This window comes from Rattus norvegicus, chromosome 2 (genome assembly GCF_021556685.1).
Source record: "Rattus norvegicus strain SHRSP/BbbUtx chromosome 2, alternate assembly SHRSP_T2T, whole genome shotgun sequence".
In the NCBI taxonomy this organism is placed as follows: Eukaryota; Metazoa; Chordata; class Mammalia; order Rodentia; family Muridae; genus Rattus; species Rattus norvegicus.
In genome coordinates, this window is record NC_141535.1 from 159,940,188 (window position 1) to 159,966,068 (window position 25,881).

At 37.0% G+C, this 25,881-nt stretch overlaps 1 long non-coding RNA gene and 1 pseudogene across 1 annotated transcript in view; one reads left to right on the forward strand and one right to left on the reverse strand.

Moving 5' to 3' along the window:
• LOC147996302 (uncharacterized) overlaps positions 1–25,881 on the forward strand; it is a 130,565-nt gene that overhangs the window by 17,237 nt on the left and 87,447 nt on the right. The window lies entirely within an intron of this gene.
• Positions 12,281–12,347, reverse strand: LOC120101213 (U7 small nuclear RNA; annotated as a pseudogene).

A 25,881-nucleotide genomic window follows, 5' to 3' on the forward strand; every position in this document is an offset into this window, starting at 1 on the left:
AGAAGGAATTCGGTAGTGCTCCATCTGTTTCAATTTTGTGGAATAGTTTGGATAATATTGGTATGAGGTCTTCTATGAAGGTTTGATAGAATTCTGTACTAAACCCATCTGGACCTGGGCTCTTTTTGGTTGGGAGACCTTTAATGACTGCTTCTATTTCCTTAAGAGTTATGGGGTTGTTTAACTGGTTTATCTGTTCCTGATTTAACTTCGATACCTGGTATCTGTCTAGGAAATTGTCCATTTCCTGAAGATTTTCAAGTTTTGTTGAATATAGGTTTTTATAGTAAGATCTGATGATTTTTTGAATTTCCTCTGAATCTGTAGTTATGTCTCCCTTTTCATTTCTGATTTTGTTAATTTGGATGCACTCTCTGTGTCCTCTCGTTAGTCTGGCTAAGGGTTTATCTATCTTGTTGATTTTCTCAAAGAACCAACTTTTGGTTCTGTTGATTCTTTCTATGGTCCTTTTTGTTTCTACTTGGTTGATTTCAACTCTGAGTTGGATTATTTCCTGCCTTCTACTCCTCCTGGGTGTATTTGCTTCTTTTTGTTCTAGAGCTTTTAGGTGTGCTGTCAAGCTGCTGACATATGTTCTTTCCTGTTTCTTTCTGCAGGCACTCAGCGCTATGAGTTTTCCTCTTAGCACAGCTTTCATTGTGTCCCATAAGTTTGGGTATGTTGTATCTTCATTTTCATTAAATTCTAAAAAGTTTTTAATTTCTTTCTTTATTTCTTCCTTGACCAGGTTATCATTGAGTAGAGCATTGTTCAATTTCCACGTATATGTGGGCATTCTTCCCTTATTGTTATTGAAGTCCAGTTTTAGGCTGTGGTGGTCCGATAGCACACATGGGATTATTTCTCTCTTTCTGTACCTGTTGAGGCCCGTTTTTTGACCAATTATATGTTCAATTTTGGAGAAAGTACCATGAGGAGCTGAGAAGAAGGTATATCCTTTTGCTTTAGGATAGAATGTTCTATAAATATCCGTTAAGTCCATTTGGCTCATTACTTCTCTTAGTCTGTCGACATCACTGTTTAATTTCTGTTTCCATGATCTGTCCATTGATGAGAGTGGGGTGTTCAAATATCCCACTATTATTGTGTGAGGTGCAATGTGTGTTTTGAGCTGTAGTAAGGTTTCTTTTACGTATGTAGGTGCCCTTGTATTTGTGGCATAGATATTTAGGATTGAGAGTTCATCTTGGTGGATTTTTCCTTTGATGAATATGAAGTGTCCTTCCTTATCTTTTTTGATGACTTTTAGTTGGAAATTGATTTTATTTGATATTAGAATGGCTACTCCAGCTTGCTTCTTCTGACCATTTGCTTGGAAAGTTGTTTTCCCAGCCTTTCACTCTGAGGTAGTGTCTGTCTTTGTCTCTGAGGTGTGTTTCCTGTAGGCAGCAGAATGCAGGTTCCTCGTTGCGTATCCAGTTTGTTAATCTATGTCTTTTTATTGGGGAGTTGTGGCCATTGATATTGAGAGATATTAAGGAATAGTGATTATTGTTTCCCTTTATATTCATATTTGGATGTGAGGTTATGTTTGTGTGCTTTCATTCTCTTTGTTTTGTTGCCAAGACGATTAGTTTCTTGCTTCTTCTAGGGTATAGCTTGCCTCCTTATGTTGGGCTTTACCATTTATTATCCTTTGTAGTGCTGGATTTGTAGAAAGATATTGTGTAAATTTGGTTTTGTCATGGAATATCTTGGTTTCTCCATCAATGTTAATTGAGAGTTTTGCTGGATACAGTAACCTGGGCTGGCATTTGTGTTCTCTTAGGGTCTGTATGACATCAGTCCAGGATCTTCTGGCCTTCATAGTTTCGGCGAGAAGTCTGGTGTGATTCTGATAGGTCTGCCTTTATATGTTACTTGACCTTTTTCCCTTACTGCTTTTAATATTCTTTCTTTATTTTGTGCGTTTGGTGTTTTGACAATTATGTGACGGGAGGTGTTTCTTTTCTGGTCCAATCTATTTGGAGTTCTGTAGGCTTCTTGTATGTCTATGGGTATCTCTTTTTTTAGGTTAGGGAAGTTTTCTTCTATGATTTTGTTGAAGATATTTACTGGTCCTTTGAGCTGGGAGTCTTCACTCTCTTCTATACCTATTATCCTTAGGTTTGATCTTCTCATTTAGTCCTGGATTTCCTGTATGTTTTGGACCAGTAGCTTTTTCCGCTTTACATTATCTTTGACAGTTGAGTCAATGATTTCTATGGAATCTTCTGCTCCTGAGATTCTCTCTTCCATCTCTTGTATTCTGTTGGTGAAGCTTGTATCTACAGCTCCTTGTCTCTTCTTTTGGTTTTCTATATCCAGGGTTGTTTCCATGTGTTCTTTCTTGATTGCTTCTATTTCCATTTTTAATTCCTTCAACTGTTTGATTGTGTTTTCCTGGAATTCTTTCAGGGATTTTTGTGTCTCCTCTCTATGGGCTTCTACTTGTTTATTTATGTTTTCCTGGAATTCTTTCAGGGATTTTTGTGTCTCCTCTCTATGGGCTTCTACTTGTTTATTTATGTTTTCCCGGAATTCTTTCAGGGATTTTAGCGATTCTTTCAGTCATTTTTGCGATTCCTCTCTGTAGGCTTCTACTTGTTCTCTAAGGGAGTTCTTCACGTCTTTCTTGAAGTCCTCCAGCATCATGATCAAAAATGATTTTGAAACTAGATCTTGCTTTTCTGGTGTGTTTGGATATTCCATGTTTGTTTTGATGGGAGAATTGGGCTCCGATGGTGCCATGTTGTCTTGGTTTCTGTTGCTTGGGTTCCTGCGCTTGCCTCTCGCCATCAGATTATCTCTAGTGTTACTTTGTTCTGCTATTTCTGACATTGGCTAGACTGTCCTATAAGCCTGTGTGTCAGGAGTGCTGTAGACCTGTTTTCCTCTCTTTCAGTCAGTTATGGGGACAGAGTGTTCTGCTTTCCGGCGTGTAGTTTTTCCTCTCTACAGGTCTTCAGCTGTTCCTGTGGGCCTGTGTCTTGAGTTCACCAGGCAGCTTTCTTGCAGCAGAAAAGTTGGTCTTACCTGTGGTCCCGAGGCTCAAGTTCGTTTGTGGGGTGCTGCCCACGGGCTCTCTGCAGCGGCAGCAACCAGGAAGACCTGTGCCGCTGTTTCCGGGAGCTTCAGTGCACCAGGGTTCCAGATGGTCTTTGGCTTTTTCCTCTGGCGTCCGAGATGTGTGTGCAGAGAGCTGTCTCTTCTGGTTTCCCAGGCTTGTCTGCCTCTCTGAACGTTCAGCTCTCCCTCCCTTGGGATTTGGGTGCAGAGAACTGTTTATCAGGTCTGTTTCTCTCAGGTTCTGGCGGTGTCTCAGGCAGGGGTCCTGCCGCTCCTGGGCCCTCCCCCATGGGAGCCCAGAGGCCTTATACAGTTTCCTCTTGGGCCAGGGATGTGGGCAGGGGTGAGCAGTGTTGGTGGTCTCTTCTGCTCTGCAGCCTCAGGAGTGCCCACCTGACCAGGCGGTTGGGTCTCTCTCACAGGGTCTTGAGTTATTTTTTTAATGTGAGCCTTTATAGATCAAAGAATTCAACTGTTTTCTTAATTCAGTGAATATGATCACATTATTATTATTTTTAATTTTTTTTACTTTTCCTGTACATTTCTAATTTTTTCTTTATTGTGATCTTATGTCTTATGTACAGATCAGCTATTTCCATAATAGTTCTGAAATACATGATACTTTTAAATCTCTTTTGTTTGTAAATAAATAAGAAGCTCATATTTAAATAAACAATTGATATTTTTGTAGTTTAACAAAGGTTTTGGTAACAAAACATATATCTGAATAATTTCACCTTACAATATTTTCTCAAAGGATGAAAATCTGATAGAAGTAATTTCTTTTAGAAGGAGTTGCATACAGGAATTGACCTTAATTGGCCTTCACATCTAATTAATTGTTTGACTTGATGTATAATTCTAGGTGGAGGATATATTTTCCTTCCAGTGTTGGAGGATTTGATTTGTTGATATTGTGATTGTTAATATACAGTCATTTTGGAGAAGCGACTTGTCATTCTTTCTCATATTATTTCTGTAGAAGTTTCTGTAGTTGTTTATATTGTGGCCTCTGAAATTTCAGGCTAATAAATAACCATATTTGTCTCTTTTCATTTATTTTGATGGAAAATAAATGATTCTTTACAACTCAGAAGTTCATGTCTATCAGTTTTCAAGACAGTTAACCATAATTTCAGATTTCCCCTTCATGTTCAATGCATGTCTTAGGAATTCTAATCATCTGTGGTTGAAACTCTGTAGAAGGTTCTTTAATGATTTGATCCTTTTGAATTTCCTATTTTTCTCTGTCCTATTTTGCAAAGAAAGAAAAGGCTATAATTTTAAGTTTCTTCTCTTCACATGTAACACTATATTGTTAATTTCTCATAGATTTATATTATAGATTTTATTTCATGACATGGTATTTTCATAGTTATTTATTATTTTTATTATTTATAGAAAAAGGAAGTAGTTTTGTTTTCACAATTATGTTTTTCTTCTTTGAATTTATCAGACATGTATAAAAATTATGCTGGTCATATTTACCCCTGAGGCCTTCCCTTCATCTCTCCTACCCTCACCATATCTCCCACACCCTCTTAACATCATATCTATTTTTCTTAAATCCAGTAAGTCCAATTAGTGCTGCCCACATGCACATGTGTATGAGGTTATCACTAAGGTAAGGAAATCCTATCAAAGTTGCCCACTACCCCTGAATAAAAAGTAGCTCTCCCTCCAGCAGCATTCTCCTTGTATTAGCTTCTCAGGTTAGGGGTGAGACAACTAGCATCCCTTTCCACCCATGTTGTAATATTTAAGTCTTGCTCTTAGGGGATGATGTCTTATATGGGTTACAATTGGTGTGGGTTCCTGTGTGCAGCAGGCCTCTACACTCTGTAGCACTTACGTTCTTTCTGCATCCATTTTCATTATATTTCCCAAGCCATGGGATATGGGAGTGTGACATAGATGTCCCAATTATGCTAAAACATACACACACACACACAAACACACACAAACACACACACACATACACAAAATCACACACATCATTTTTTTTTATTCTCAGTAGTTTGAACACTGACACATCACTGCATTAAACACTATCTTCTGCCACAAGAAGATTCTCTGATAGCTATACAGGATAGTCAAATCTACAGATATAAGTATAAATATCTAAAAAGCAATTTTTAAAAATGATCATTTTGAAAACAACATTAATAAGCTATCCTTTATGGCCTATGGCTTTACTATCCTTAGGTTTTTACCATGTGTGAAGTTTTAGGCTTGAGTTCCATTCAATGGAAGAGGTCTTAAATACAATCAAGGTAATATTTAATTATTACAGTAACCATCATGCCACAAATGCACAAATGGACATTTTCCCTTCAGACCAGTGTTTAAGTATGTGGGGTGCTGTGTTAGTTGTGACCACTGATGTCTTTTCTCTCCTAACAACCTGAAATTCCCTTCCTAGTACTGTGAAGTCAAACCAAGAAGAGATGTTCCTTGTCACTTTAAGACTGATTTCTCTATGTCTGCAATGTGTGTGTGTGTGTGTGTGTGTGTGTGTGTGTGTGTGTGTGTGTGTGGTGTGTTTTAGCAGTAGGATCTTACCCTCTTCTTTTTAATGGGCAACCAATAGCAGGAGGATGTCTTGGTTTGGGATGCCACTGTCTTCTCCTTAATGAATTACTCTTAGAAATGTACCCTGTGTTTGGCACTGAAAATTTTATTTGATACTCTTTAAGTTCTATGATAAAAGTCATGAAAAAGACTAAGGACGGAGGGAGCATACCTCAACATAATGAAGGCATATATGGTAAACCCATAGATAATATAATTAAAATGGAGAGCAATTAAATGAGTTTCACTGAGATACAGAACAAGGCAAGGTTGTCTATTTTTCCATTACAATCACTTGCATTGCTTGAAATCTTAACTTAAAGGCAAAAAGTGAAAAGAAGACAATACAGGTTGGGAGGAAAGATGTTTAATATCCATACTTGCTAACAATTTGACCATCTTCCAAATTTGATAAACACATACAGAAAAAAATGAAGAATAAAATAGAAATCAATTGCATCCATAAGAGGAAACCATGAAAACAATCCCTTTGAAATTAGGCACAAAGCAAACAAATAAACAACACAAACCTGGGCATAAACTTAAGCAAGACAGAAAAAAGTGATCCCTGCAATGAATCTCTTAGGACAATGCTGCGATAACTGAAGAGGACAGCAGAAGATGGAAAGGCCTCCTGTGGTCATAGATTGGAAAGATTAATACTGTAAAAATGGAAATCCTGCAAAAGCACTCTGCAGACTCATGTACTACTCCAACTTAAATGAAAAACACTTATTCCTATATAGAATAATTTCATTAACCATCTTAAAATTTATTTTATAAATGCAAAAAAATGTGTTTTCATCAACTCCACCCTCATTTCTTCCCTCAAACTAAACTCGTAGTTTAAACTCAGGAAAAAGTAAACATAAATAATTATTTCTTAAATCTTTGTTTACTTGTATGTAATGTTTATGAAAACTCTTGCTTCATTTGAATGAAATTCACTAAATTTTCTCACAGTGTAATGAACATATGAATGAATGTTGTCTATTAAACTTTAACTTATAAAACTATAATAAACTTTGTTGAATATAATAAACCATTAAATATTTTCCACATATTTTTATGAATATTAATTTTGAACAGATAAGGTAAAAAACTTGGAAGGCATTGTCCTGAGGAGGCTGTTGTGGTCATAGATCTTCCAGGACTGCAGCCTGTTCTAGCCCCATTATGTTCAAGAAACCCCTGTTTATCTGCATATCCAAGGACTTCATTCACTGAGAGTTCACATGTTTGCTTACCAACAACCCTTCATTTCTTTATTTTTATTTTCCTTGTAATGATAAAAGATAGATATATTAAGGCAATGCATGTGGCTTCTGGAGGTCTAGAATTCAATCATAAACTTATTGTCAGACTAGGTATGAATACTCAATCAGTAAACCATCCATCAAGGACTTAGGTATTTGGTCTTTTAGTTGTAAAGGCAAAGAAAATTTTACCTGTGTTTTGTTTGTAAAATAAAAAGATATCAATTTTTGCATCACAAATTTTGCTTTTCCTCTATAAAATAACATATGTAACGGTATCTTCTCCATAGGTTTGACTGGAAAAGACAAAGTAGTTAGTACAGAAAAATTTAATTTTTTGTTTATGTACATGATATGTATGCCTTTGAGTTGGTTGGGTACATGCTATGACTCACACGTAGAAGTCAGAAGATAACCCACGTGTCAGACCTAATAATCTAACTTATTTGAGATAGGACTTTTGTTTGCTGCTGTATACACTAAGCCAGTTAGTCCATGATCTTCTGGGGACTTTTCCAATTCTACCTTTCTAATCAGTTTGGAAACCTAAGGATTACAGTCGCATGCTGCAATGCTTGACCTAACATGGCCCCTAGGGATTTAAACATGGGTCTTCACTTAGAAAATGGCAAGTGCTGTACCCACTGAGCCTCACCTCTATCCCAGCAGAATCTTTTTAAAGTGCGAGATCTACTGGATATACTCAATAAGAATGACTAATACTATTTTGTTTGAATATCATTAACATTTTTGTGTAATTCAATGGATTTTTAAAGATAGTATTTTATCCATTACCCAACAGATGCTTTTCATCTTTATGTAAATCTGACATAGTTGTCAGTAATAGTAATGAATTTAACTTTGAATGATTGAGTTCTAGTAAACTCTTTACGTCTTAGGAGAATGATATTACTCATTATTTTCAATTTATAATGTCAGACTTATTAGCTTTGTCCAGTTCTACACTGAGGGCACATAATGTTCTTTGTTTTGTTTTTCTTTTTGTTTTGTTCTTTCCCCTCAAATAACAAGATTTCTTTACTGTATATTTCACATTTATGTTATTCTCATTCTATTTTGAAATAACTATTTTTTAGTGTCTCATAGTTATTTAAAAATCACTTAAAATTCAGTTTGATTTTCAAACTTGTCCTCAGACTGGTCTTATAAAATTTTCATGTTTTGATCTTTTTGTCAGTGTCTGCTCTTCATAACATATAGAGAGGACATGATTATTCCTGTTTAATTTTCAAATCCATTCATAATTTCATAGGGAAACATTGCTTCTCAAGGTATCAGTAAGTCAGTCACTGCAAAAGTGAGACCTGGTAAGCTCATGACATTAAAGTATCAATGTTCCAAGATACTTATCTACTCCTATTATGTCCATGTGACACTCAAATATCAATTTCTCTTAATAGTTTTTTCTTGAACTGTGTCCTGAATACCATTATGTTTTTCAGAAAAATAAAAATATATTTTATAAATTTTGAAACATTTGTTGCAAATTTAAATAAAATAAAGTTATAACATACTTTAGATTATAGGAATGTTCCTAACTTGACAAAGATCATCCTTTTATGTGTACATTTGAATGAAAACACCTACCATTTATTAACATGCAGAGAAGCATGACTGTTAAATTACTTTATTCTTTCTCTACACTATATTGTCCTAAATTTATTAATTCCGTGAATTAGTACCATTTATCAGTTTATCAAATATATTACATATATGGACTGGATTTTTACAATACTCTTCAACATCAAAATGCACATAAAAACATTAATTTTAATTAAATAAAACTTTCCATTACTATATAGATTCATTATCAAACAGAACTTTATTTCTTTATTTTTATTATAATTATTAATCATTATTATGCTATAACTCTATGTTATAATTAAGTTTATAACTTTTCCAATCAAAACAAATTTACAAAAATGTCCTTTGAGGGGTTGGGGATTTAGCTCAGTGGTAGAGTGCTTGCCTAGCAAGCGCAAGGCCCTGGGTTTGGTTCCCAGCTACGAAAAAAAAAAAAAGAAAGAAAGAAAAAGAAAAAAAAAGGAAAAAATGTCTTTTGAAATATAACTTTAATTTTCCTGTACTTGATTATGATCACTGAATGAAACCTTATATTGAAATGAAACCTTATAAATATTTCTAGTAGTATTTTAAAACTTTTAATAAGTGTCAATTCTCTTTGGATTATGTGGTAAAAGTTATTTTTTGATATACCATCAAATAATATTTTTACTTAAGTGCAAACTTTCACATTTCAAATCCATTTTTTTGTTTTTAAATAAAAAGTACTCAGAACTTTTAATTAAACATTTAGAAATAGTAAAAATTCATTTTAATGTTATTAATTATAATATTCTTTTTAGTTAAATAACACAAATGTCTAGAAAATGTAAATTTCATGTGGAGCAAATGTATTCTTATATAATGCCTCATTTTACCACAGTCTTTAAATGTAATTTTGACTCATTATGTAGTCCCATTTAGTTGATTGTATCTGAATAACACTCGAAATGTATATAAGAAATACTCAAGTTAATAAAAAAAAATTGTTGGGGGCTGGGGATTTAGCTCAGTGGTAGAGCACTTGCCTAGCAAGCGCAAGACCCTGGGTTCGGTCCCCAGCTCCAAAAAAAAAAAAAAAAAAAAAAAAAATTGTTGAAATAAAGATGCATGTCATTTGTGACAATTTAAAAAAAATATTAAACTCTTGATATTTCTCTTTGAAGTTGAGGTAGCCCTTTGTTTTCAAAGTAGTTGATATTTAGAAATAATGGCCAAAGTTGGGTATATGTATTCTTTTTATTGCATTTGCCTTAAAAAGTAGTATGTGTGAAAATTTTACTTCCTGTCAGATGTAATATAAACATTTAAATCCTTCTTTAAATTTAAGGGAAGACTTGGAAAGTAAGAGTAAGAGTGATTTGCCGTTGCAGTCACTGCCCTGTCAACTCATCTACCTTCTCAGAGTGTGGTAGTCTACTGAGTACATTGTGTCAGTATCTACCTTCCTTGTACCCATGTGACACGTACTGCTGTGCACTTCAAAACTATCTTAAACCGCTCTGCCCACCATTCTATTTCTGTAGACTTACCCATTCAGTAGTCTACTTACTGTTAAGGTTCTATTACTTTTTTCATATTTACATAGACTTTTCTAATAATTCTTCCCAGGTCCCCATTATTATTAATACTATGCTTATTTCCAATATTTCATTTCAATTTAACATACCACAGTTACTTGATAAATGTCTCATTTTTTTCCTTTGATAGTTTTATTTTCCTTGGTTCCTTTCTTCAAACTCATTTTGTCTCCTAGAACCTAAAATAACAGGAAGGTCACACAGCAATGAATATCTGTTCTTTCACTGATTCTGGTATCACAAATTTAAAGAAGACATACATTAAATGAGGAAATGGCAATAATGTTTTCTTGAGAAATTTATGTCTGTGGAAAATCTTTATTATAATATTACTAAGATTTTTGATATTATATAATTCTGATAAGAAAGTTATAGTGAACAAGCACTGCATATTTTTGGGAAAAAGTATAGTTACAAATGGAAAGTTCTTTAGCTGGAGGGAAGACCGATTATGGGTAGGTTCTTTGTGAAAATTATTCATTGCATTATGATGAACTAATCAACTGTGATAAGTACTCTTACATTCGTGATGCTCATTCTCACAGACTCAGTAACTCAGTTTTATTTTCCAATATCTGCTATTTTTGTTTGTTGTTTTTGTTTGCTTCTTTCTTTTTTCTTTTCCATTTTTTTTTCATGGTGGTGCAGGGAGACTAGACTACATGAGAGCTATAATTAAGTTCTTGACACGAAACTGGAAAACCAAATCAATTTGGCCTGGTGGATTATTTTGAGGCGAAGGCTCTATGGCAAAGCAATTACAGGTAAAAATTACCTTACTGCCTTATTTGTTCAAGGGAATCCCATTTTCATAAATTCCCTCTGTGGGTATTTCAACAACCAGACTTTTTAATTCCTGCAAGAACTGGAAATTGATCCCACTCTACAAATTTATCAGTGTCCATATTGTTCCTATCTAGCTTTCCACATAATCTGAAAAAGACACAGTCTTTGTTCCTAAAATTTATGAATTTCCAAATTTTTTCTCCTTAAGATTCCTACATTATTCCCTTTTCACCTATAAAGAGAAAAAAATTCTCAAATATCACCACTATTTTGAATATTTGACTACTTAAGTTATCTCTTACAAGAGATATTTAAATCCATATTTAAATTTTGCAAATGTTTTCTCCTGTTAATCTGCTTATTGTAGGATTATCTCGGAGAACTGGCTATGGATGCAGAAATAAAGGAAAGCCATTCCAACAGGGTCTTGCATATATGCACACTTGAATGAGTAATTTGTTAATGACTGAGAGTCTAATCAGACATTCTTGGTGTCATCATTTCAAGTTTCCATAATGAAACAAGTTTTATGTTGCAGAAAAATATCCCTTGGGTGAAAGCTTATGCATGTATATTTCCCATCTATTTATCGATGCTTTCTGTGGCCTACACTTATTTTAAATGAAACTCAAGCATTGAAATAAATATATAGTATAACTGAATCGTAATGGATTAGTAATGGTTCCATAGTGACTAAGGTGAGGGAAAATTTGTTTCAAGTGAATGAATGGTTTTGCAAAGCATGCAACATTCATGAAGAACCTAATGTCAATGTTAATGTGAGGGAAGAACCCTATTGTTATGTTTAAATGTTTGAAAATAACATAGGCACTGTAGAAGAAACTAAACTGTAATGCTTAAATCCTGAATTTTCATTAAAACCCTGCTTCTTTGGTAGTAGAAAGAGCAGCATAAAAAGTGAAGGAAATTACCTAGCATCTTAATTATCCTCAAAACAACTACTAGCTACACACAGTAATTCTTAGAAATTGACCTCTATCACATTAGGTTATACATGGACTTTGAATATTTCACAGGGAATTACATATTGCATCCTAAAAGACTATTATTATGTGTTATATAACTTTTTTTTTTTTTTTTAAAAAAAGAAGGCATGGACAAACGCTTCTACAGACAAGATAGACGACCATGACAATTTCATTGCGCCCAAGTGGGCCTTAGTGAACCATTCATTTGTTTTATTTTCCTGTGCATATTTTTAGGAGAGTGTGTAAGAAGTTACTTGTGGCAAAATGAGTAAGTTAAAGGCAGATGCATCACCTAAAAGTCTATTTCAATCTGGATGATGAGGCACAGAAGCTTCATTTATTGAGTTCATTGTGTAACCTGCAGACAACTGAACTAGTTAGAATATCTCCTGTGCCCAACTGTTGTGAATGCCTTGGGGAAGACCTTTTTTTTCCGGGGGGTGGGGTGGGTTTCTGACTGAAATCAGAGTCTGAAAACCTGCTAGACAAATTCTAAAAGAGCTGTAACATTTCGAGGAAGATACTTAATGAATCTATTACTTTTATGGGTCCCTTGAAATGCGTAAGTTTTATTTACATTGTGAATCTTTTTTTTTTTAAGATTTATTGGCATTGTATGTGTATAAAAGATTTTCCTGTATGTCACAAATTTATCTGATGACTGGTTATGAATGTTTGAGACTTGGAAATTGAACCCAGGTTCTTAATGATAGGAAGAAGATATTTGTACAAGTAACTTTTATTCACGAGATGTAATTGTTGTTTTCGAGGTTTACTAGTGAATAAGCTCAACTTTCTAGTTCTTTCTGAGTTCTGCCTGCATGGTTCCACTCAGCTGATCTGGCTCAAACTCCTCTCCAAGCTGGTTGACTCAAATTCACTTCTCTCAGCTTCTGACGGAATTGCTTCACTTGAAAAACCTGCCTCTGACTACACAGACCAAACTGCCACAAACTGGACAGCACAAAACTAATCTCTCTGCTGCTCTACGGTAGCTCCTCTTTTTTGTTTGTTCTCATGGAAGTTGGGCGTATCTTATCTGTAAGTCATTCTGTCAAATCTTTCTCTGATTTATTTGTCACATTGCCCCTAAATTAGATGTCACTTTCAAACACAGCTGCTTCCTCCTACAAACTAACTTTACTTTCATTGTTTGATATTGAAAGTGTACTAAAGGTGTGTTTGCATTCCAGCCAGAGGGATTAAAGGTGTGTCATTCCAGCTGGATCACACAGACCTAAAAGTTGTTTGGATGCGATCCCTTGCCAGAGCAGCTATGTTGCTGCATTGATATTCCTCTATAGTTCTCTAAACAACTAAGCCATTTCTCTATTCCAATTTCCTGAACCATCAGGAATTTTATTCTAAGGAAGACTATTTCCATTGAGAGGAACTAGCTATACTACAGTCTCCTAGAGAAAACATGTTGTAAGATAAGAATACATGTTAAGGGGAAAAAAAGCTGTCATATATTTTGTTTTTACCAGTGTAGGAAAAGTTCTATTTAGTTGGGAAAGGTGACATCTGTGGTTGTGGTATTTGTGTAGTTTTTTGTCATGAGAGAGAACATGTATATTTTGGACAATGATGTGATCTAGGCAATAACTCAAATTGGAGGAAAGAAAGAATCTTTTTATTTCTTTTGGATATTTTCTTATTTATTTAAATTTCAAATGGCATTCCCTTTTCCAGTTTTCCAGACATAAGACCCCTATCCCATCTCCCTCCCCTTCTTCTATAAGGGTGTTTCCCTCCCCATCGACTCCCACTTACCACTGCCCCCTGACATTTCTCTACACTGAGGGACCAACCTTCGAAGGACCACGGGCTTCTTCCATTAGTGCCCAACAAGGCCTTCCTCTGCTACATACACAGTTTTAGCCAGGGGTCAGTCTATGTACAGTCTTTGGGTAGTGATTTAGTCCCAGGGAACTCTGGTTGGTTGGCATTGTTGTTGTTATGGGGTTGCAAGCCCTTTCAGCTCTTTCAATCCTTTCTCTAACTCCTCTAATAGGGGTCCCATTCTCAGTTCAGTGGTTTGCCCCTAGCATACACCTTTGTATTTGACAGGCTCTGGCTGTGTTTCTCAGGAGACATCTATATACAGTCCAGTCAGCATGCCCCTCTTAGCTTCATCAATCTTATTTAGCCTTGGTGACTCTCTCTCTATATATATATGTGTGTGTATATATATATATATATATATATGTATATATATATATATATATATATATATATATATATATACATGAGTGTGTGTGTGTGTGTGTGTGTGTGTGTGTGTGTGTGTGTGGTACATGTGGGGCAGGCTCTGAATGGCGGTTCCTTCAGTCGATGCTCCAAACTCTGCCACAATAGGCCCTCCTATAAATATTTTTGTTCCTCCTTTTAAGGAGTGAGGCATCTGCATTTGGTCATCCGTCTTGAGCTTTATTTGGTCTGTATATGTGAGCCTTTGGGCTAATATCCACTTATCAGTGAGTGCATACCATGTATGTTTTTCTGTGATTGGGTTACCTCACTCAGTATTTTTCTATTTCAATACATGTGCCTATGAATTTCTTTTTTTTTTATATTCAACTTTTTTTTTTTATTAACTTGAGTATTTCTTATATACATTTCGAGTGTTATTCCCTTTCCCGGTTTCCGGGCAAACATCCCCCTCCCCCCTCCCCTTCCTTATGGGTGTTCCCCTCCCAACCCTCCGCCCATTGCCGCCCTCCCCCCATAGACTAGTTCACTGGGGGTTCAGTCTTAGCAGGACCCAGGGCTTCCCCTTCCACTGGTGCTCTTACTAGGATATTCATTGCTACCTATGAGGTCAGAGTCCAGGGTCAGTCCATGTATAGTCTTTAGGTAGTGGCTTAGTCCCTGGAAGCTCTGGTTGCTTGGCATTGTTGTACTTTTGGGGTCTCGAGCCCCTTCAAGCTCTTCCAGTTCTTTCTCTGATTCCTTCAATAGGGGACCTATTCTCAGTTCAGTGGTTTGCTGCTGGCATTCGCCTCTGTATTTGCTGTATTCTGGCAGTGTCTCTCAGGAGCGATCTACATCCGGCTCCTGTCGGTCTGCACTTCTTTGCTTCATCCATCTTGTCTAATTGGGTGGCTGTATATGTATGGGCCACATGTGGGGCAGGCTCTGAATGGGTGTTCCTTCAGTCTCTGTTTTAATCTTTGCCTCTCCCTTCCCTGCCAGGGGTATTCTTTTTCCTCATTTAAAGAAGGAGTGAAGCATTCACATTTTGATCATCCTTCTTGAGTTTCGTTTGTTCTAGGGATCTAGGGTAATTCAAGCATTTGGGCTAATAGCCACTTATCAATGAGTGCATACCATGTATTTCTTTCTGTGATTGGGTTAGCTCACTCAGGATGATATTTTCCAGTTCCAACCATTTGCCTACGAATTTCATAAACTCGTTGTTTTTGATAGCTGAGTAATATTCCATTGTGTAGATGTACCACATTTTCTGTATCCATTCCTCTGTTGAAGGGCATCTGGGTTCTTTCCATTTTCTGGCTATTATAAATAAGGCTGCGATGAACATAGTGGAGCACGTGTCTCTTTTATATGTTGAGGCATCTTTTGGGTATATGCCCAAGAGAGGTATAGCTGGATCCTCAGGCAGTTCAATGTCCAATTTTCTGAGGAACCTCCAGACTGATTTCCAGAATGGTTTTACCAGTCTGCAATCCCACCAACAATGGAGGAGTGTTCCTCTTTCTCCACATCCTCGCCAGCATCTACTGTCACCTGAGTTTTTGATCTTAGCCATTCTTACTGGTGTGAGGTGAAATCTCAGGGTTGTTTTGATTTGCATTTCCCTTATGACTAAAGATGTTGAACATTTCTTTAGGTGTTTCTCAGCCATTCGGCATTCCTCAGCTGTGAATTCTTTGTTTAGCTCTGAACCCCATTTTTTAATAGGGTTATTTGTTTCCCTGCGGTCTAACTTCTTGAGTTCTTTGTATATTTTCGATATAAGGCCTCTGTCTGTTGTAGGATTGGTAAAGATCTTTTCCCAATCTGTTGGTTGCCGTTTTGTCCTAACCACCGTGTCCTTTGCCTTACAGAAGCTTTGCAGTTTTATGAGATCCCATTTGTCGATTCTTGATCTTAGAGCATAAGCCATTGGTGTTTTGTTCAGGAAATTTTTTCCAGTGCCTATGTGTTCCAGATGCTTCCCTAGTTTTTCTTCTATTAGTTTGAGTGTGTCTGGTTTGATGTGAAGGTCCTTGATCCACTTGGACTTAAGCTTTGTACAGGGTGATAAGCATGGATTGATCTGCATTCTTCTACATGTTGCCCTCCAGTTGAACCAGCACCATTTGCTGAAAATGCTATCTTTTTTCCATTGGATGGTATGGCTCCTTGGTCAAAAATCAAGTGACCATAGGTGTGTGGGTTCATTTCTGGGTCTTCAATTCTATTCCATTGGTCTATCTGTCTGTCTCTGTACCAATACCATGCAGTTTTTATCACTATTGCTCTGTAATACTGCTTGAGTTCAGGGATAGTGATTCCCCCTGAAGTCCTTTTATTGTTGAGGATAGCTTTAGCTATCCTGGGTTTTTTGTTATTCCAGATGAATTTGCAAGTTGTTCTGTCTAACTCTTTGAAGAATTGGATTGGTATTTTGATGGGGATTGCATTGAATCTGTAGATTGCTTTTGGTAAAATGGCCATTTTTACTATATTAATCCTGCCAATCCATGAGCATGGGAGATCTTTCCATCTTCTGAGGTCTTCTTCAATTTCCTTCTTCAGTGTCTTGAAGTTCTTATTGTACAGATCTTTTACTTGCTTGGTTAAAGTCACACCGAGGTACTTTATATTATTTGGGTCTATTGTGGAGGGTGTCTTTTCCCTAATTTCTTTCTCGGCTTGTTTCTCTTTTGTATAGAGGAAGGCAATTGATTTATTTGAGTTAATTTTAAACCCAGCCACTTTGCTGAAGTTGTTTATCAGGTTTAGTAGTTCTCTGGTGGAACTTTTGGGATCACTTAAATATACTATTATGTCATCTGCAAATAGTGATATTTTGACCTCTTCTTTTCCGATCTGTATCCCCTTGATCTCCTTTTGTTGTCTGATTGCTCTGGCTAGAACTTCAAGAACTATATTGAATAAGTAGGGAGAGAGTGGGCAGCCTTGTCTAGTCCCTGATTTTAGTGGGATTGCTTCAAGTTTCTCTCCATTTAGTTTAATGTTAGCAACTGGTTTGCTGTATATGGCTTTTACTATGTTTAGGTATGGGCCTTGAATTCCTATTCTTTCCAGGAATTTTATCATGAAGGGGTGTTGAATTTTGTCAAATGCTTTCTCAGCATCTAATGAAATGATCATGTGGTTTTGTTCTTTCAGTTTGTTTATATAATGGATCACGTTGATGGTATTCCATATATTAAACCATCCCTGCATGCCTGGGATGAAGCCTACTTGATCATGGTGGATGATTGTTTTGATGTGCTCTTGAATTCCGTTTACCAGAATTTTATTGAGTATTTTTGCGTCGATATTCATAAGGGAAATTGGTCTGAAGTTCTCTTTCTTTGTTGTGTCTTTGTGTGGTTTAGTTATAAGAGTAATTGTGGCTTCATAGAAGGAATTCGGTAGGGCTCCATCTGTTTCAATTTTGTGGAATAGTTTGGATAATATTGGTATGAGGTCTTCTATGAAGGTTTGATAGAATTCTGCACTAAACCCGTCTGGACCTGGGCTCTTTTTGGTTGGGAGACCTTTAATGACTGCTTCTATTTCCTTAGGAGTTATGGGGTTGTTTAACTGGTTTATCTGTTCCTGATTTAACTTCGATACCTGGTATCTGTCTAGGAAATTGTCCATTTCCTGAAGATTTTTAAGTTTTGTTGAATATAGGTTTTTATAGTAAGATCTGATGATTTTTTGAATTTCCTCTGAATCTGTAGTTATGTCTCCCTTTTCATTTCTGATTTTGTTAATTTGGACACACTCTCTGTGTCCTCTCGTTAGTCTGGCTAAGGGTTTATCTATCTTGTTGATTTTCTCAAAGAACCAACTTTTGGTTCTGTTGATTCTTTCTATGGTCCTTTTTGTTTCTACTTGGTTGATTTCAACTCTGAGTTGGATTATTTCCTGCCTTCTACTCCTCCTGGGTGTATTTGCTTCTTTTTGTTCTAGAGCTTTTAGGTGTGCTGTCAAGCTGCTGACATATGCTCTTTCCTGTTTCTTTCTGCAGGCACTCTGCGCTATGAGTTTTCCTCTTAGCACAGCTTTCATTGTGTCCCATAAGTTTGAGTATGTTGTATCTTCATTTTCATTAAATTCTAGAAAGTTTTTAATTTCTTTCTTTATTTCTTCCTTTACCAGGTTATCATTGAGTAGAGCATTGTTCAATTTCCACGTATATGTGGGCATTCTTCCCTTATTGTTATTGAAGACTTGTTTTAGGCCGTGGTGGTCCGATAGCACGCATGGGATTATTTCTATCTTTCTGTACCTGTTGAGGCCCGTTTTTTGACCAAATATATGGTCAATTTTGGAGAAAGTACCATGAGGAGCTGAGAAGAAGTTATATCCTTTTGCTTTAGGATAGAATGTTCTATAAATATCCGTTAAGTCCATTTGGCTCATGACTTCTCTTAGTCTGTCGACATCACTGTTTAATTTCTGTTTCCATGATCTGTCCATTGATGAGAGTGGGGTGTTGAAATCTCCCACTATTATTGTGTGAGGTGCAATGTGTGTTTTGAGCTGTAGTAAGGTTTCTTTTACGTATGTGGTGCCCTTGTATTTGGGGCATAGATATTTAGGATTGAGAGTTCATCTTGGTGGATTTTTCCTTTGATGAATATGAAGTGTCCTTCCTTATCTTTTTTGATGACTTTTAGTTGGAAATTGATTTTATTTGATATTAGAATGGCTACTCCAGCTTGCTTCTTCTGACCATTTGCTTGGAAAGTTGTTTTCCAGCCTTTCACTCTGAGGTAGTGGCTGTCTTTGTCTCTGAGGTGTGTTTCCTGTAGGCAGCAGTATGCAGGGTCCTCATTGCGTATCCAGTTTGTTAATCTATGTCTTTTTATTGGGGAGTTGTGGCCATTGATATGGAGAGATATTAAGGAATAGTGATTATTGTTTCCCTTTATATTCATATTTGGATGTGAGGTTATGTTTGTGTGCTTTCATTCTCTTTGTTTTGTTGCCAAGATGATTAGTTTCTTGCTCCTTCTAGGGTATAGCTTGCCTCCTTATGTTGGTCTTTACCATTTGTTATCCTTTGTAGTGCTGGATTTGTGGGAAGATATTGTGTAAATTTGGTTTTGTCATGGAATATCTTGGTTTCTCCATCAATGTTAATTGAGAGTTTTGCTGGATACAGTAACCTGGGCAGGCATTTGTGTTCTCTTAGGGTCTGTATGACATCAGTCCAGGATCTTCTGGCCTTCATAGTTTCTGGCGAGAAGTCTGGTGTGATTCTGATAGGTCTGCCTTTATATGTTACTTGACCTTTTTCCCTTACTGCTTTTAATATTCTTTCTTTATTTTGTGCGTTTGGTGTTTTGACAATTATGTGACGGGAGGTGTTTCTTTTCTGGTCCAATCTATTTGGAGTTCTGTAGGCTTCTTGTATGTCTATGGGTATCTCTTTTTTTAGGTTAGGGAAGTTTTCTTCTATGATTTTGTTGAAGATATTTACTGGTCCTTTGAGCTGGGAGTCTTCACTCTCTTCTATACCTATTATCCTTAGGTTTGATCTTCTCATTGAGTCCTGGATTTCCTGTATGTTTTGGACCAGTAGCTTTTTCCGCTTTACATTATCTTTGACAGTTGAGTCAATGATTTCTATGGAATCTTCTGCTCCTGAGATTCTCTCTTCCATCTCTTGTATTCTGTTGGTGAAGCTTGTATCTACAGCTCCTTGTCTCTTCTTTTGGTTTTCTATATCCAGGGTTGTTTCCATGTGTTCTTTCTTGATTGCTTCTATTTCCATTTTTAATTCCTTCAACTGTTTGATTGTGTTTTCCTGGAATTCTTTCAGGGATTTTTGTGTCTCCTCTCTATGGGCTTCTACTTCTTTATTTATGTTTTCCTGGAATTCTTTCAGGGATTTTTGTGTCTCCTCTCTATGGGCTTCTACTTGTTTATTTATGTTTTCCTTGAATTCTTTCAAGGATTTTTGCAATTCTTTCAGGCATTTTTGCGATTCCTCTCTGTAGGCTTCTACTTGTTCTCTAAGGGAGTTCTTCATGTATTTCTTGAAGTCCTCCAGCATCATGATCAAATATGATTTTGAAACTAGATCTTGCATTTCTGGTGTGTTTGGATATTCTGTGTTTGCTTTGGTGGGAGAATTGGGCTACGATGATGCCATGTAGTCTTGGTTTCTGTTGCTTGTGTTCCTGCGCTTGCCTCTCGCCATCAGATTATCTCTAGTGTTACTTTACACTACATAGTGTTTACATAGTGTTCTGCTATTTCTGACAGTGGCTAGACTGTCCTATAAGCCTGTGTGTCAGGAGTGCTGTAGACCTGTTTTCCTCTCTTTCAGTCAGTTATGGGGACAGAGTGTTCTGCTTTCGGGCGTGTAGTTTTTCCTCTCTACAGGTCTTCAGCTGTTCCTGTGGGCCTGTGTCTTGAGTTCACCAGGCAGCTTTCTTGCAGCAGAAAATTTGGTCTTACCTGTGGTCCTGAGGCTCAAGTTCGCTCGTGGGGTGCTGCCCACGGGCTCTCTGCAGCGGCAGCAACCAGGAAGACCTGTGCCACCCCTTCCCGGAGCTTCAGTGCACCAGGGTTCCAGATGGTCTTTGGCTTTTTCCTCTGGCGTACGAGATGTGTGTGCAGGGAGCAGTCTCTTCTGGTTTCCCAGGCTTGTCTGCCTCTCTGAAGGTTTAGCTCTCCCTCCCACGGGATTTGGGTGCAGAGAACTGTTTATCTGGACTGTTTCTTTCAGGTTCCGGAGGTGTCTCAGGCAGGGGTCCTGCCGCTCCTGGGCCCTCGCCCATGGGAGCCCAGAGGCCTTATACAGTTTCCTCTTGGGCCAGGGATGTGGGCAGGGGTGAGCAGTGTTGGTGGTCTCTTCCGCTCTGCAGCCTCAGGAGTGCCCACCTGACCAGGCGGTTGGGTCTCTCTCTCACCGGGTCTGGGGGCAGAGAGCTGCTGCGGGCCGGGGTCCGCGGGTGTGGGACTTCCGGTAAACACAGAACGTGCCCGGTCCTAGAGAAATTCTGCTTCCGTGTGTCCCAAGCTCACCAGGCAGCTTTCTTGCAGCAGAAAATTTGGTCTTACCTGTGGTCCCGAGGCTCAGGTTCGCTCGTGGGGTGCTGCCCAGGGGCTCTCTGCAGCGGCAGCAACCTGGAAGACCTGTGCCGCCCCTTCCCGGAGCTTTAGTGCACCAGGGTTCCAGATGGTCTTTGGCTTTTTCCTCTGGCGTCCGAGATGTGTGTGCAGGGAGCAGTCTCTTCTGGTTTCCCAGGCTTGTCTGCCTCTCTGAAGGTTTAGCTCTCCCTCCCACGGGATTTGGGTGCAGAGAACTGTTTATCCGGTCTGTTTCTCGCCTATGAATTTCTTAAAGTCATTGTTTTTGATATCTGAGTAGTACTCTATTGTGTAGATGTACCACATTTTCTGTATCCATTCCTCTGTTGAGGGGCATCTGGTTTCTTTCCACCTTCTGGCTATTATAAATAAGGCTGCTATGTACATAGTGGAGCATGTATCTTTGTTGTTTGTTGGAGCATCTTTTGGGTATATGCCCAGGAAAGTTATAGCTGGATCCTCAGGAAGTACAATGTCCAAATTTGTGAGGAACCTCCAGACTGATTTCCAGAGTGGTTGTACCAGCTTGCTAGCTTACCAATAATGGGGAAGTATTCCTCTTTTTCCACATCTTCTCCAGAATCTGTTGTTATCTGAGTTTTTTATCTTAGCCATTCTGACTTGTGTGAGGTGGAATCTCCGTGTTGTTTTGATTTGCATTTCCCTGATGACTAAGGATGTTGAGCATTTCTTAAATACTTCTCAGCTGTTCTATAGTCCTCAGCTGAGAATTCTTTGTTTAGCTCTGTATCCCATTGTTTAATAGGGTTATTTGGCCCTCTGAATTCAAACTTCTTGAGTTCTTTGTTTATTTTGGATATTAGCCCTCTATCAGATGTAGGATTCATAAAGATCCTTACTGAATCTGTTGGTTGCCATTTTCTTCTAATGACAGTTTTAAAGTCAACAGCATTAAGAGCTAAGAGAACTCAATATTCACTTTCCTTTAAGTGGTCTGATACTGGATTACCATGACTGACTGAAACTCAATGCTGATTGAATCTATCTTCACCAAGACTTCCAAAGGTGTTTGTCTACCAGTATTTTCCATAGTATTTGTTTTTCTAAATAGCACTATCATTGCTACCTTCAAGTATAATTCATATATATAATGTATATATATAATATATATAATACTATATATTTTATACTAATACTAATATATATATATATATATATATATATACATAAGTAATATATACTTGGTGATGTTCATGAGGTCAATGTTCAGTTAAACTTCTAAAACAAATTAAGGATTATTTAAGTTTTAAATAGAAGAAGGGTACTTTCCTTAAAACCCAAGTTTATGATTATCATTTATAATTTGAAAACATAAACTTTAGATATTTTGAACAAAAACATGGTCAAATTTTCATTTAGAAGGCCTAGTTACACATGAAACTCAAGACGGATGATCAAAATGTGAAAGCTTCAGTCCTTCTTTAAAAGGGGAACAAGAATACCCTTGGCAGGGAATAGAGAGGCAAAGATTAAAACAGAGACTGAAGGAACACCCATTCAGAGCCTGCCCCACATGTGGCCCATACATATACAGCCACCCAATTAGACAAGATGGATGAACCAAAGAAGTGCAGGCTGACAGGAGCCGGATGTAGAATTCTCCTGAGAGACACAGCCAGAATACAGCAAATACAGAGGCGAATGCAAGCAGCAAAACACTGAACTGAGATCGGGACCCCTGTTCAAGGAATCAGAGAAAGGACTGGAAGAGCTTGAAGGGGCTCGATCCCCCATATGAACAACAATGTCAAGCAACCAGAGCTTCCAGGGACTAAGCCACTACCCAAAGACTATACATGGACTGACCCTGGGTTCCAACCTCATAGGTAGCAATGAATATCCTAGTAAGGGCAACAGTGGAAGGGGAAGCCCTTGGTCCTGCTAAGACTGAACCCCCAGTGAACGTGATTGTTGGGGGCACGGCAGTAATGCGGGGAGGATGGGGAGGAGAACACCCATAAAGAAGGGGAGGGGAAGGGGTTAGGGGGATGTTGACCCGGAAACCGGGAAAGGGAATAACATTCGAAATGTAAATAAGAAATACTCAAGTTAATAAAAAAAAAAGATTTTCATACAAAAAAAAGGCCTAGTTACTGAGTTTCAAGGAAGAATAGGCTATAGAAAGAAGTCCTAAAAGACGAAGGGCAAGCTGTGATAAAATGATGAAGTTGTGTTTGTTCAGAGCAGAGGAGACTGCCTGCCTGTGAATCTGTTTCTCAGGCCTTCCTGGATGTGGGATATTAGTCATCTATTCCCATGAGTTCTATCTGATATGCTTTTCTTCATTCAGTTTTTGTGAAAATTTACAAGATAATGTGTATTTGGTGTGTAGCAAAATACTATTTCTAAATAATATTAGATATTACTATTTCTATTTTCCAGAAAAACAAATAACAAAAAAATCTGTCTTACTACATGTAAAAGGTATAGACCCTGTATCTATACAGAATTTTAGAGAATGGGTATCTGACAAATATTTGTTGAATAAGTGAACCATGAGGGGCATCCTCAAATTCACTTGAAGGACATGATACTTGAGATCCCTCTGGATTTTAGTTAGATTTTATAATCCCATTCCATACACTTTAGAGCAAAGATCATAATGGTCTTGTTTATCCTCTAAATCTGTGTATTCTGTAAGTTCTCTACACAGACAACTGATTGGTGGAAGATCTTGTAACTTGGAAGATTATAAAGAATAAGAGTATTATCTGTATGTACTCTATTTATAGGTATATTTATAAAGCATGTAAACTAAATCAATATAGCATTGAATGATGCTCTAGTAAAATAGAACAGACTCAAGCAAAATTACAACATAAGGTAATATTTAACACACTTTGGATGCTATATGCTGTTTGAAAAGTATGTTATATTGCGAAATATGAGACCTGATTTCATCCCTTAAGACCAGACTAAGTGGCCAGATAAGATGTTCTTATTTACATATGCTTTGAAGGAATTTACCATGTACGCATTTTCCTTACCCTTCCAATATGACCTGTGCATATTGCTAGGCACTAAGTTTAAAATAAAAAAATGATGCTTCCTCTGTGAAAAAGTTCTCTAGAGGTGACTGCCATGAATATAGTAATAGAAATATAATATAATTCAAGCAGTTGTGTCTTGGAATCTTATGTAATGGACCCCCTATAATTAAAGGATCTGACAATAATTCTATTCTGGAAGAATGAAAAGCTAAATCTCTGAGACTGAGGAGAAACTTTGATTCGTGGAAGAGAATTCAGAATTCTCCAGGCTTTTCTCAGATTATAAGTCAATGTGTGCCTTTCTGGTTTTCATTTCATCCTTTCTCTGATATTGCAATGCTACGCCTGGGAAGGAGGGACAACACAAACAAACAAACAAAAAACAAACAAACAAAAACAAAGAACAGCTCTAACAGTAATGACTAACCTTAAGTAAATCTTTTTTCCTTAACAATTTCTATTTCTCAGTTATGAATATAAGAAAACTAAGGTAGACCATAGCAAGTATATGGAAATAGGAGCTGCGTAGCATGATGGACACAAAAGCAAGGTAGAGTTGAATGTAAGAAGCTGTTAGGAGAAATTGAAAGTGATAGATAAAAGATGACGATGGGAAAAGAAACATAGTAAGAGATGTTTCTGAGGCCTAAAGGTGTTTTAAATAACATCCTAGGAGGTGCCTCTAAAATTGTAGGTCTTCATACAAGGAACTTCATAGCATATTATTCGTGTAAATCCAAGAAAAGGCAGTGAATCACTTGATCTTTAAACTGTCTTTCCATTAATTAACCATTTTGACTTTGAGCTGAACTGTGCATGTCTGTTGCTTTGTGACAAGAATCCTGGAAACTTAGTATGAAGTTTGCAGAAATCCTGTGGATGAATTCTAAAATTTTGTTAGCATTTTAGATCCTATTTGAATGAATCATCTCTCCATTATTATAAAGAAGTGAACCCTACCATCTGCTTGTTTTCTATACATTGACACTTTAGTAAGCTAGTTCCCACATAAGTCCCAACCTCATGCTGTCGTCACATCACAATCTGCTATGCTTATCATTAAAAATAATTTCAAAAATTTTAGATGACGCTATTTTGTTAATCCTTTTTTTCTGAATCTAAACATCTGGAATCCAACTGTATGTAATATTTTACTACTGTTTTGTTGTTGTTGTTTTGTTTTTAATCTTTGAATATTCAGCTACAAAGGTATTGATGACATTTCTGTCTAATTACAGGAACAAATTTAATTTTATTTAAAAGTATATGGTCATATGTGTTAATGGTTGTCTTTATGAAGGTAATATCTAAATTACTTGGCTTCCAGCAGCATTTTCCCTAATTTTTTTCCAGTTTGTCATGTACCTTGCTGGATGTCTCTACTTTCTGGTATAGTTACTCATTCCTTAATTGTCAGTCATTTGCCATTATGATTATACTTTTTAACAATTGAGTTACTCATTTTACTTTTTAACATTGAGTCAGAAGCCATTGTCACAGTGGATTTCATCAACCGATAATGAGGAATAATGTGGCTTCATTTATTTTTGAAATGGGTTTATAGTTTAACAAATTTCAGACCATGTTCCTTTGAATTTGTTATTTTGAGTTTATGGGAGCCTGTAGTAGGGGAAATGTACATTTAAGCAAAAGTATTTAGCCAGTGATGAAGACCAAAGAAGAAAATCAATAGCCTGAATTCCTAAGGTTCTCTTTCAGGCAATGTCTCCAGTGACTTGAAGAC